At 38.2% G+C, this 11,698-nt stretch overlaps 2 long non-coding RNA genes across 2 annotated transcripts; one reads left to right on the forward strand and one right to left on the reverse strand.

The window, feature by feature from the left end:
• Positions 1-5,943: 5,943 nt before the first annotated feature.
• Positions 5,944-9,849, reverse strand: LOC109882401 (uncharacterized). Its single transcript, XR_004208794.1, has 3 exons — positions 9,362-9,849; positions 6,252-6,323; positions 5,944-6,082 (listed from the first exon to the last, which is right to left on the reverse strand). It is a non-coding gene; the product is annotated as an uncharacterized LOC109882401 (long non-coding RNA).
• Positions 9,054-11,478, forward strand: LOC116370673 (uncharacterized). The gene is made up of 3 exons (XR_004208793.1): positions 9,054-9,199; positions 10,363-10,436; positions 11,140-11,478. It is a non-coding gene; the product is annotated as an uncharacterized LOC116370673 (long non-coding RNA).
• Positions 11,479-11,698: the final 220 nt, after the last annotated feature.

Raw genomic sequence — 11,698 nt, forward strand, 5'->3', positions numbered from 1 at the left:
CTTTCATTTAAAAAAATTGGCCAAATTAGTTTATATATATATATATATTGCACTAAACAATTCAACTCTGTGTTGGGATTCACATGTCAATAACCTGTGAAATGAACCTTTCGCTTTACGTCAGTATCATATCCTAAAGGTCGTGTTCCCCTGCTCAGCGGTTGCATTCATCAACCAATGGGTGAGTGGCATATCATCAGCTGTGCCGTTGGGCACCAGACTGCTATAACATATGATGTGGTTGGGTGATATATAAAATAGCTATCCAGCCGTTGTGAGATCTGGCAGGTTGTCAGTAATGTCTGACCAATGGAACATGACCTTAATTCTTTTAAAACGCAGTCATTTTAATATCAAATCAAAATCTACATGTATTTGTCACATACACATGGTTAGCAGATGTTAATGTGAGTGTAGCGAAATGCTTGTGCTTCAATTTCACAACAACTACCTTATACACACAAGTTTAAAGGGATAAAGAATATGTACATAAAGATATATGAATGAGTGATGGTACAGAACGACATAGGCAAGATGCAGTAGAGGGTATAGAGTACAGTATATACATATGAGATGAGTAATGTAGGGTATGTAAACATTAGTGGAATTGTTTAAAGTGGCTAGTGATACATTTATTACATACATTTTTTCCATTATTAAAGTGGCTAGAGTTGACCAATATATATATATATCATATTGGGTGGGGGGGTTCTGAATGAATGTAAATTTAGAAAATGCAAAAAGAAAGTTGTTTTAGACCGGCAAACTGTGGAAAGAGAGACATTATACAGCTGGTGGGAGTTGTAGTTCATGTTTGTAGTTCTAAAATAAACGGATGTAACTTTTCGGCTTCGCGCTTCTTCTGGGCAGTCAAATACAGTTTCGAAACCCAGAGGTGCAAGACGAGACTTCCAGGAAAGATTGCGATACACACCAAACAGACCAGCCCGGGGTTTCAGAAGTCAATTAGAGAAGTGAAATATTCTTCCGAAGTTGTTTAACTTTCTCGAAATCTAAAGGCACAAGCTAGATTGGAGCCAATGTCTTAAATAGGTTGAACATGGTATTACTCCAACCTCTGAAAGTAAAAACTGACACGTTTCATTTTCGAAAAAAACTTTATATTGTAGTCCTGCCTTTGATTTGACGGTCCGCACATTGCGCAGTTCGCGTTAGAACAGATGACGTCATCAGTTTGAATAGCTTCTACTGTATGGTCTTTGTCAAATACTTTGAAAACCGGCAAATAAAGTAATTCACCCGGAAACACTTACACGTTTTAATATTTATCTTAGTATGATCGCGTTGTCATGTCTTTGTCAATGCAAACTTTTAGACGAATTTTTTAGCGTACAAAATAAAATACGGAAGTTACATTTCAGGATCGACAGTTTCTTCGACGAAATAATGGAAATGTTATTCAATAGAAAATGTTATTAGCGATCATTATGAAACAACCACGTACCTGCATTTGGTGTGATTTTTTGAAACTTGGTCAATCGTGTGCAACTAGATGTAGGCGTATTGGTTCAGTTTAGCGAAGCATGAATTACTGATAGTTTATTGAAAAAGAGTCTGGCTGCTCTGTGTCTTGGAGTAGAGGGGATTTCCACTCTTATGCCATTTGCTACCACGTCATTTCTGGTGAAATATAATTCTTGCAGGATTTACTGATTCTGTTACACATAAAGGCAACAACAATAACAACATTTGTAGTGACCTGATATTAGCCTTTTGGTGTTGGGTGGACAGTCCCTGGGTTCGTGCCCCAGTTGGGGCTCACTATTTTTGTGTACATAAATTATTCTTTGATCGTGTATATTTGGTTGATCTAGACATGCACAGTGCTTAATTTGAGCCGGATCCGGTACATCTACCTGAGAAAGAAAATCACTGTTTGTAATGTAAAAATTATAATGAAAGCAACCAGAGTTCATTTGAGTTATGCACTCAATACCTAATTCTGCTGCCCCCTAAAAAAAAAAAGTTGTTGTAAAACGTAGATTTTCAGTCCGCGCCTGATATTCTTAGAATTCATTCGTGTTGGTCCGGTCCGGTTTTATGGTCTGCGGTGCGAGAGAGACGCGCGCCTGTATTTCAGAACTAGAATGAGATTCACTCGATCTATGATCTCGCTCCCTCTCTCTGCTCTAATTGACACGCAACTCTCATCTCTTAACGGTTGCACTTCATAATTTATACACTTATAGAATCATACCGCGGGAAAGTGCTGAAGGAGCAGCACCCCTGATTAATTTAAATGCATTTGCCGAAGTTATAAAATTACTGCTGTCTGTTCAGAAAGAAATTCAATTATACTGAATACAACACCAGGAGTAGGTCTATTATTTAGCCACAGAGGAACAATAGCTTCTTTAAGCAATAGACTAGCTGTGGATTGTGTTTGTGTAGCCCAATCATAAGGTATATAGACCTAACCCAGGAACGCACGGCAAATCTGTCAGTGAACAGCATGCAGCCAGATCAAACCTTTCCCAATATTTCAAATAGGCTACACTCGCAGGAAAACACAGGTTGGAAAGCAAATGTCTCCTGCTTAAAATAGAAGACTGTAATCTGTCTGTAGGCTAACAAAATATTGTATAAACTTCCAAGTAGACCTAATGAGCAAACATTGTTTTGCAAAGTAATACAAAAGAGATAGACTTTTGGCAAGAGAGTATTGGCCATCGCCAATGAGTGAGCTGTGGATCATTGGGTGAGTCAGTGAAAGTGGAAAGCTTTTCTAGCTCAGGAGGTTGGTGGCACCTTAAATTGTGGAGGACAGGCTTGTGTTAATGGCTGGAGCGGAATCAGTGGAACGGTATCAAACACATGGTTTCCATGGTTTCCATGTGTTTGATGCCATTCCATTGACTCCGTTCCAGCCATTATTATGAGCCGTCCTCCCCTCAGCAGCCTCCACTGTTTTCTAGGACTATAACTTCCTCCTCATATTGTACAATATGTCACACCTAGGCCCAGGTTATTGATATATTCAAGACAAGTGTTTTTGTATTGATCTCAGTTTGCCAGTGTCAAAGTAGCCTGTCATTTAGATCATTTGTGCAGAATTTAAAAATATTCTGCTCGTCTCCAGTTATACAAAATTAGGTAGAATTGCATGAAATGTGTTTATAAAAGGCAATTCTTCCCGGACCCAAGTAAAAATAAAACCACAAGAGCAACTTCTGTAAGTGTCTCTACTCTAATTCTCTATGTCTCTACTCTAATGCTCTATGCCTCTACTCTAATACTCTATGTCTCTACTCTAATACTCTATGTCTCTACTCTAATACTCTATGTCTCTACTCTAATGCTCTATGCCTCTACTCTAATGCTCTATGTCTCTACTCTATGTCTCTACTCTAATGCTCTATGTCTCTACTCTAATGCTCTATGCCTCTACTCTAATGCTCTATGCCTCTGCTCTATGCCTCTACTCTAATGCTCTATGCCTCTACTCTAATGCTCTATGTCTCTACTCTATGTCTCTACTCTAATGCTCTATGTCTCTACTCTAATGCTCTATGTCTCTACTCTAATGCTCTATGTCTCTACTCTAATGCTCTATGTCTCTACTCTAATGCTCTATGTCTCTACTCTAATGCTCTATGTCTCTACTCTAATGCTCTATGCCTCTACTCTAATGCTCTGTCTCTACTCTAATGCTCTATGTCTCTACTCTAATGCTCTATGTCTCTACTCTAATGCTCTATGTCTCTACTCTAATAATCTATGTCTCTACTCTAATGCTCTATGCCTCTACTCTAATGCTCTATGCCTCTACTCTAATGCTCTATGTCTCTACTCTAATGCTCTATGCCTCTACTCTAATGCTCTATGTCTCTACTCTAATGCTCTATGCCTCTACTCTAATGCTCTATGCCTCTACTCTAATGCTCTATGTCTCTACTCTAATACTCTATGTCTCTACTCTAATGCTCTATGCCTCTACTCTAATGCTCTATGTCTCTACTCTAATGCTCTATGCCTCTACTCTAATGCTCTATGTCTCTACTCTATGTCTCTACTCTAATGCTCTATGCCTCTACTCTAATGCTCTATGTCTCTACTCTAATGCTCTATGCCTCTACTCTAATGCTCTGTGCCTCTACTCTAATGCTCTATGTCTCTACTCTATGTCTCTACTCTAATACTCTATGCCTCTACTCTAATACTCTATGCCTCTACTCTAATGCTCTATGTCTCTACTCTAATGCTATGATGTGCATGCGATGCTTTACAGTTTTTCTCAGTCGCTTTGGTGCATTTCTTGACCTGCAAGAAATGGCTGCAATGGATGCAGCATGTGAGGACATCACAGTAGATGTCTGCAGAGGATGGATAAGGCATTCCAAAAGATTCTTTCCACGTTGCATTGGAAGGGAAAATATCCGGTGTTGATGTGGATGAGAATATGTGGGCCGACAGACAGGAACGTCTGGAGTGTAGAGACATCACAACAGTGCTGCGGGCAGAGTTGTGCCTTAGGGGTGGTTTCCTGTGTTTCTTTCTAATTTGTTTTTTTTTCCTTTGTGCCCCTTGGGTTGTCCAGTCTCTTTCAATCAATAACCCACATACAGTAATATGTAAATAGTACTGTTGAAATTGATATATGCCATAGAAGTGCAGCCGTGTGCATTTTCAATACAGTAACTGTCATCCAAACTGTAGCCTAAGTTTACATCAGGTAATACTGTCAAAGTACACAGTTACATTGACAACATGCCTAAACATTTTGACGACCTTGTTCGTGAACAATGACTCAATGACTTATCATTCTGATGACACTGACATGATCATTGGCATGGATATTTACTTTTGAGAGATGTACTAAGGATTTTTAGTGACTGACTAGCTTTAGAAACATATCTATTGTATATTGCAGTTTGTACAAATTGTTCTGAGAAATGCACTTATTATGTTGCACATGTTAGGGATGATGTGAAAATGCACTAAAGCGACTGAGAAAAACTGTATTATAAAGAAAGAAATATATGAATCTGTTCCGGTACCTCAGAGCCTCTCAGGTCATTTGTTTGTTCTGGCACCTCCCCATTTACAACTTAAACACTGGTCATGTTGCTGTTATTTGTAAGGATTTTACAGGGTAGGATGAAGGTCTTTCATTGGCCTGGACATAACTACTGTCACACAATATCTGAATACTTGGTCAGATGAAATCAGGGAAAGAGATTTCTGGATGAATCTCTATTTTAATCCCTTTATGAGTAACAGGTTCAGACCCATATCAGGACTGACTTCACAGAAGTACCGTAGGTTAACACTGGTGATGAATATGAAAATAATCAATATGTTCTCTGTTTCTTATCTCTTTATTGGGCTTTTATTCACTTCCAAATGATTCATAATTAAAGTTTGATAATTGCATCAAGATACATGATCCATCACCAAAGTCCTTCCATCTACATGCATCAGAATAGTTCAGTTGAGTGTTTTTGACCTATGAAGGGGCCTGGCAGAAATGGATAGAGGCAATCAAGGTGTGGAAATGTTCACATACTGTATGTTTTCAAAGAGTAAGGTGGAACTACAGTACAACTGTAATACAGGTCCTAATGGCTGTCCTAGGATCAGATTACGTGACTAAATACTAACCAAACCATTAAAGAGTAAGGTGGAACTACAGTGTAGCTTTAATACAGGTCCTAATGGCTGTGCTAGGATCAGATTATCCTGACTAAATACTAACCAAACCATTACAGAACTAAATCACATCAGATATATATATATTTGTACCTTGTCAGCTCAGGGGTTTGAACTTGCAACCTTCCAGTTACTAGTCCAACGCTCTAACCACTAGGCTACCTTCAGATATATAGAGTTACTAGTCCAACGCTCTAACCACTAGGCTACTTTCAGATATATAGGGGCCAATATGGAATGTAGTATGTGGCTTTATGATGAGTCACTCACCCACTGTAGGTCTCTGAAACACAGGAGTACTCTGTCCAGCTCTGACCAGCTCCTCTTTGTAGGAAGTCAGCACTTGTCTCTGGACTCTAGCTCCCATGATCCTTTGCTGATACTCCTCTGGGTTCTCCCCCAGTGGGACTGGCTGGTGAGGAAGGAAATGTAGTTATTGGAGTTTTGTTCTGTTATGTAACATTCTCCACGGTGGAGTTTGGCCTGAGCAAGGCACTACAACAGGATATTTAGTGATTTCTCAATCTTTAGTATTGTTTAATATGAGGAAATAAGGAAGTCAAGGAAAGTTCAGAACTTACTCAGACACACGTCCATCTCAGCTCAGCCGGGGAAAAGGAGACTCTCACAACTAGTAATGTTATCACTCCACCCTGAGGACGTTATGGAAAACACTATTACTGAATGAGGACTGTGGTGTGGTGTTTCAGGGTGTGTGTGTGTGTATGTGTGTATGTGTGTGTGTAAAGCCATGCAGCAAGTCAACTAAACACTCACCTAATATTCCTATAGCTGTGTGCTCCAGTCCTTCTCTCTATCAGGTGAACCATCACATGTAGTCTACACACATCCTAGACTCTATCAGGTGAACCAACACATGTAGTCTACACACATCCTCTATCAGGTGAACCATCACATGTAGTCTATACACATCCTCTATCAGGTGAACCATCACATGTAGACTACACACCTCCTAGACTCTATCAGGTGAACCATCACATGTAGTCTACACACATCCTAGACTGGTGCCATAGTAAGTATGTGAGGTCACCCTCCCTCCCTTCTGGGTCTCTTACCTCAAAGAATCTAAACTTTGTATTATCTCAAATTACCTTGTGCCAGTTGTCGAGACAACACCAGGTAAACACCTGTAAGGACACGCCCCTCTAATGCCCCAGAATGATATTAATAGACCATGTGACTACAGATCTAACAGAATGATATTAATAGACCATGTGACTACAGATCTAACAGAATGATATTAATAGACCATGTGACTACAGATCTAACAGAATTATATTAATAGACCATGTGACTACAGATCTCTAACAGAATGATATTAATATACCATGTGACTACAGATCTCTAACAGAATGATATTAATAGACCATGTGACTACAGATCTAACAGAATTATATTAATAGACCATGTGACTACAGATCTCTAACAGAATGATATTAATATACCATGTGACTACAGATCTCTAACAGAATGATATTAATAGACCATGTGACTACAGATCTCTAACAGAATGATATTAATAGACCATGTGACTACAGATCTCTAACAGAATGATATTAATAGACCATGTGACTACAGATCTCTAACAGAATGATATTAATAGACCATGTGACTACAGATCTAACAGAATTATATTAATAGACCATGTGACTACAGATCTCTCTAACAGAATGATATTAATAGACCATGTGACTACAGATCTCTCTAACAGAATGATATTAATAGACCATGTGACTACAGATCTCTCTAACAGAATGATATTAATAGACCATGTGACTACAGATCTCTCTAACAGAATGATATTAATAGACCATGTGACTACAGATCTAACAGAATGATATTAATAGACCATGTGACTACAGATCTAACAGAATGATATTAATAGACCATGTGACTACAGATCTCTCTAACAGAATGATATTAATAGACCATGTGACTACAGATCTCTCTAACAGAATGATATTAATAGACCATGTGACTACAGATCTAACAGAATGATATTAATAGACCATGTGACTACAGATCTCTAACAGAATGATATTAATAGACCATGTGACTACAGATCTCTCTAACAGAATGATATTAATAGACCATGTGACTACAGATCTCTAACAGAATGATATTAATAGACCATGTGACTACAGATCTCTCTAACAGAATGATATTAATAGACCATGTGACTACAGATCTCTAACAGAAAGATATTAATAGACCATGTGACTACAGATCTCTCTAACAGAATGATATTAATAGACCATGTGACTACAGATCTCTCTAACAGAATGATATTAATAGACCATGTAACTACAGATCTCTCTAACAGAAAGATATTAATAGACCATGTGACTACAGATCTCTCTAACAGAATGATATTAATAGACCATGTGACTACAGATCTAACAGAATGATATTAATAGACCATGTGACTACAGATCTCTCTAACAGAATGATATTAATAGACCATGTGACTACAGATCTCTCTAACAGAATGATATTAATAGACCATGTGACTACAGATCTCTCTAACAGAATGATATTAATAGACCATGTGACTACAGATCTCTCTAACAGAATGATATTAATAGACCATGTGACTACAGATCTCTCTAACAGAATGATATTAATAGACCATGTGACTACAGATCTCTCTAACAGAATGATATTAATAGACCATGTGACTACAGATCTCTCTAACAGAATGATATTAATAGACCATGTGACTACAGATCTCTCTAACAGAAAGATATTAATAGACCATGTGACTACAGATCTCTCTAACAGAATGATATTAATAGACCATGTGACTACAGATCTAACAGAATGATATTAATAGACCATGTGACTACAGATCTCTCTAACAGAATGATATTAATAGACCATGTGACTACAGATCTCTCTAACAGAATGATATTAATAGACCATGTGACTACAGATCTCTCTAACAGAATGATATTAATAGACCATGTGACTACAGATCTCTCTAACAGAATGATATTAATAGACCATGTGACTACAGATCTCTCTAACAGAATGATATTAATAGACCATGTGACTACAGATCTCTCTAACAGAATGATATTAATAGACCATGTGACTACAGGTCTCTCTAACAGAATGATATTAATAGACCATGTGACTACAGGTCTCTCTAACAGAATGATATTAATAGACCATGTGACTACAGATCTCTCTAACAGAATGATATTAATAGACCATGTGACTACAGATCTCTCTAACAGAATGATATTAATAGACCATGTGACTACAGATCTATCTAACAGAATGATATTAATAGACCATGTGACTACAGATCTCTCTAACAAATACAAGAGGAAATAGTGAGTACATGAGAAAAGCAATGGTTTGTATCTTTCACTAAGCAGTAGTAAACTATGAATGGGGGTGGTGCCTCTCATCTTGGTTTCAGGTCAGGGAAAATGAAACTTAAATCCTCACCATCACAACATCATCAACTGAGGCAGCAGAGACAGACAGGACAAAGTAACAGGTAGGTGTTGAATGGTTTAGTTTTCTGAAAAATCTATTTGAATCACGGATACCTGAACAATGTGTATGATAGGATACACGTTAACGTCCCAAGTACTGCTACATACTTCCATAATTTTTTTAAAAATGGTACCAGTTACTTCAGATGAGTCCCGTCACATACCATCGTGCTTGTGAGAATCTCCCCTTTCCATAGTGGAGTCATATTCGTTTGTAGTCCAAACCATTCAGACGCTACAGACAGAAGTTGGCACATCGGCGGTACTGACTTCAGACGAGTCTCATAACACTTGTGGGGGTCGTAGAGCAAAACGAAGAACATCTTTCTGTAGGCCAAACCGTTCGGACGCTACAGCCGTGTTCGTGAGAAGACCGGTTTTCGCGATGCCTCATGGTCTGACGAACATCGCTGTATCTCGGCCACCTTCCTCCACCGCAGATGCAGAAGTCCGATATCCGCGGATTTGGTAGATTGAGAAGCAGTGGAAAACAGAAAGGAAAACGCGGCACACACTTCCAGGAATTTGGCTACAACTCCAATGCCCGCGGAAAGTGCCTGGATGTGGTATGTTCTGCAGTGTTGAGATGGAGAAGCAGTCCATGCAAAACAACACATACAGTATCTTTAATTTAAACTGATGGATTTTAATGGGGATTTTTATTATGTTACTTAGATTGAAGCAAGGGTGAATCAATAGACTCGTTGTTTATTGTGAAACAGTCTGTTCTGTTTAACATGTTATTGTGTTCTATGTTTATTCTGTCCTGTGTTTATTCTGTTCTATGTTAATTCTGTTCTGTGTTTATTCTGTTCTGTGTTTATTCTGTTCTGTGTTTATTCTGTTCTGTGTTTATTCTTCTTTATGATCTATGTGTATTCTGTTCTATGATCTATGTTTATTCTATTCTATCTTCTATGTTATTCTGTTCTGTGTTTATTATGTTCTATGTTTATTCTTCTTTATGATCTATGTTTATTCTGTTCTATGATCTATGTTTATTCTATTCTATTTTCTATGTTTATTCTGTTCTATTTTCTATGTTTATTCTGTTCTATGATCTATGTTTATTCTGTTCTATTTTCTATGTTTATTCTGTTCTATGTTCATTGTTTAACTGGTAAACAACATCACTTCATTGTCTAATTTCTATGCTTTATTGTAGACACCCTCTTCATTGAGTTGAATTGAGTTCAGGATAAACAACAGAGGAAAAGTACCTCAAAATTATGACTTCAGGTGAGTGCTTTACCGTGATTAAAACCCAAACTTCCCTCTCATATAGAAGAGATCAGTTCAGTAGTGATACTCTACTATTGTAGTGTAACAGCTCCCCTATCATAGAGAACAGTTCAGTAGTGATACTCTACTATTGTAGTGTAACAGCTCCCCTATCATAGAGAACAGTTCAGTAGTGATACTCTACTATTGTAGTGTAACAGCTCCCCTATCATAGAGAACAGTTCAGTAGTGATACTCTACTATTGTAGTGTAACAGCTCCCCTATCATAGAGAACAGTTCAGTAGTGATACTCTACTATTGTAGTGTAACAGCTCCCCTATCATAGAGAACAGTTCAGTAGTGATACTCTACTATTGTAGTGTAACAGCTCCCCTATCATAGAGAACAGTTCAGTAGTGATACTCTACTATTGTAGTGTAACAGCGTCCCTATCATAGAGAACAGTTCAGTAGTGATACTCTACTATTGTAGTGTAACAGCTCCCCTATCATAGAGAACAGTTCAGTAGTGATACTCTTACTTTTGTAGTGTAACAGAATGGGGAACATGAAGCTGACAGGGATGCCTGAAGCCAAAGTAAAAGATAACCACTTGTTTTGTTTTTATTCTTTCAAGTATCATTAAATGACAGATCTGCTGAATACTGTAAAATGCAGCAGATTCTTAATGATTAATACTCGGTGTGTATGTGTGTCACAGCTCCTGATAAACCAGATTGTGGGCCGATGGTGGTTACTTTTGGATTCTTGACGTTTGTCATTGGAATCGCTGTTGGAGTGAAAATGAAGGTGGCCACAGACCGGTTCGTTCAACAACATCTATGGAAGGTTTATGTCTTTGTCCCTGTGTTATTTTTTGCTTCTATCATGGTGCTTCTGAACTTGAACAAAACAGGAAGTATAGAGGGATACTGAAGCCTGACTCCTACAATTAGCAAACACTTCTCAGTCAGTCACACACAACTATTAAATGAATGACTGATTTGTACCTTGTTATGTACATTTGTTATTACATAGCAATAAAATACTTTTCCAAAAATGCCTGTGTCCATTGTTGATGAAAGGGGCGGCAGACATCCTAGCTGTTGAGATTGTTGGGCCAGTAACTGAAAGGGCCCTGGCGGCAGACATCCTAGCTGTTGAGATTGTTGGGCCAGTAACTGAAAGGGCCCTGGCGGCAGACATCCTAGCTGTTGAGATTGTTGGGCCAGTAACTGAAAGGGCCCTGGCGGCAGACATCCTAGCTGTTGAGATTGTTG

This window comes from Oncorhynchus kisutch, unplaced genomic scaffold (assembly GCF_002021735.2).
Source record: "Oncorhynchus kisutch isolate 150728-3 unplaced genomic scaffold, Okis_V2 scaffold2700, whole genome shotgun sequence".
NCBI lineage: Eukaryota > Metazoa > Chordata > Actinopteri > Salmoniformes > Salmonidae > Oncorhynchus > Oncorhynchus kisutch.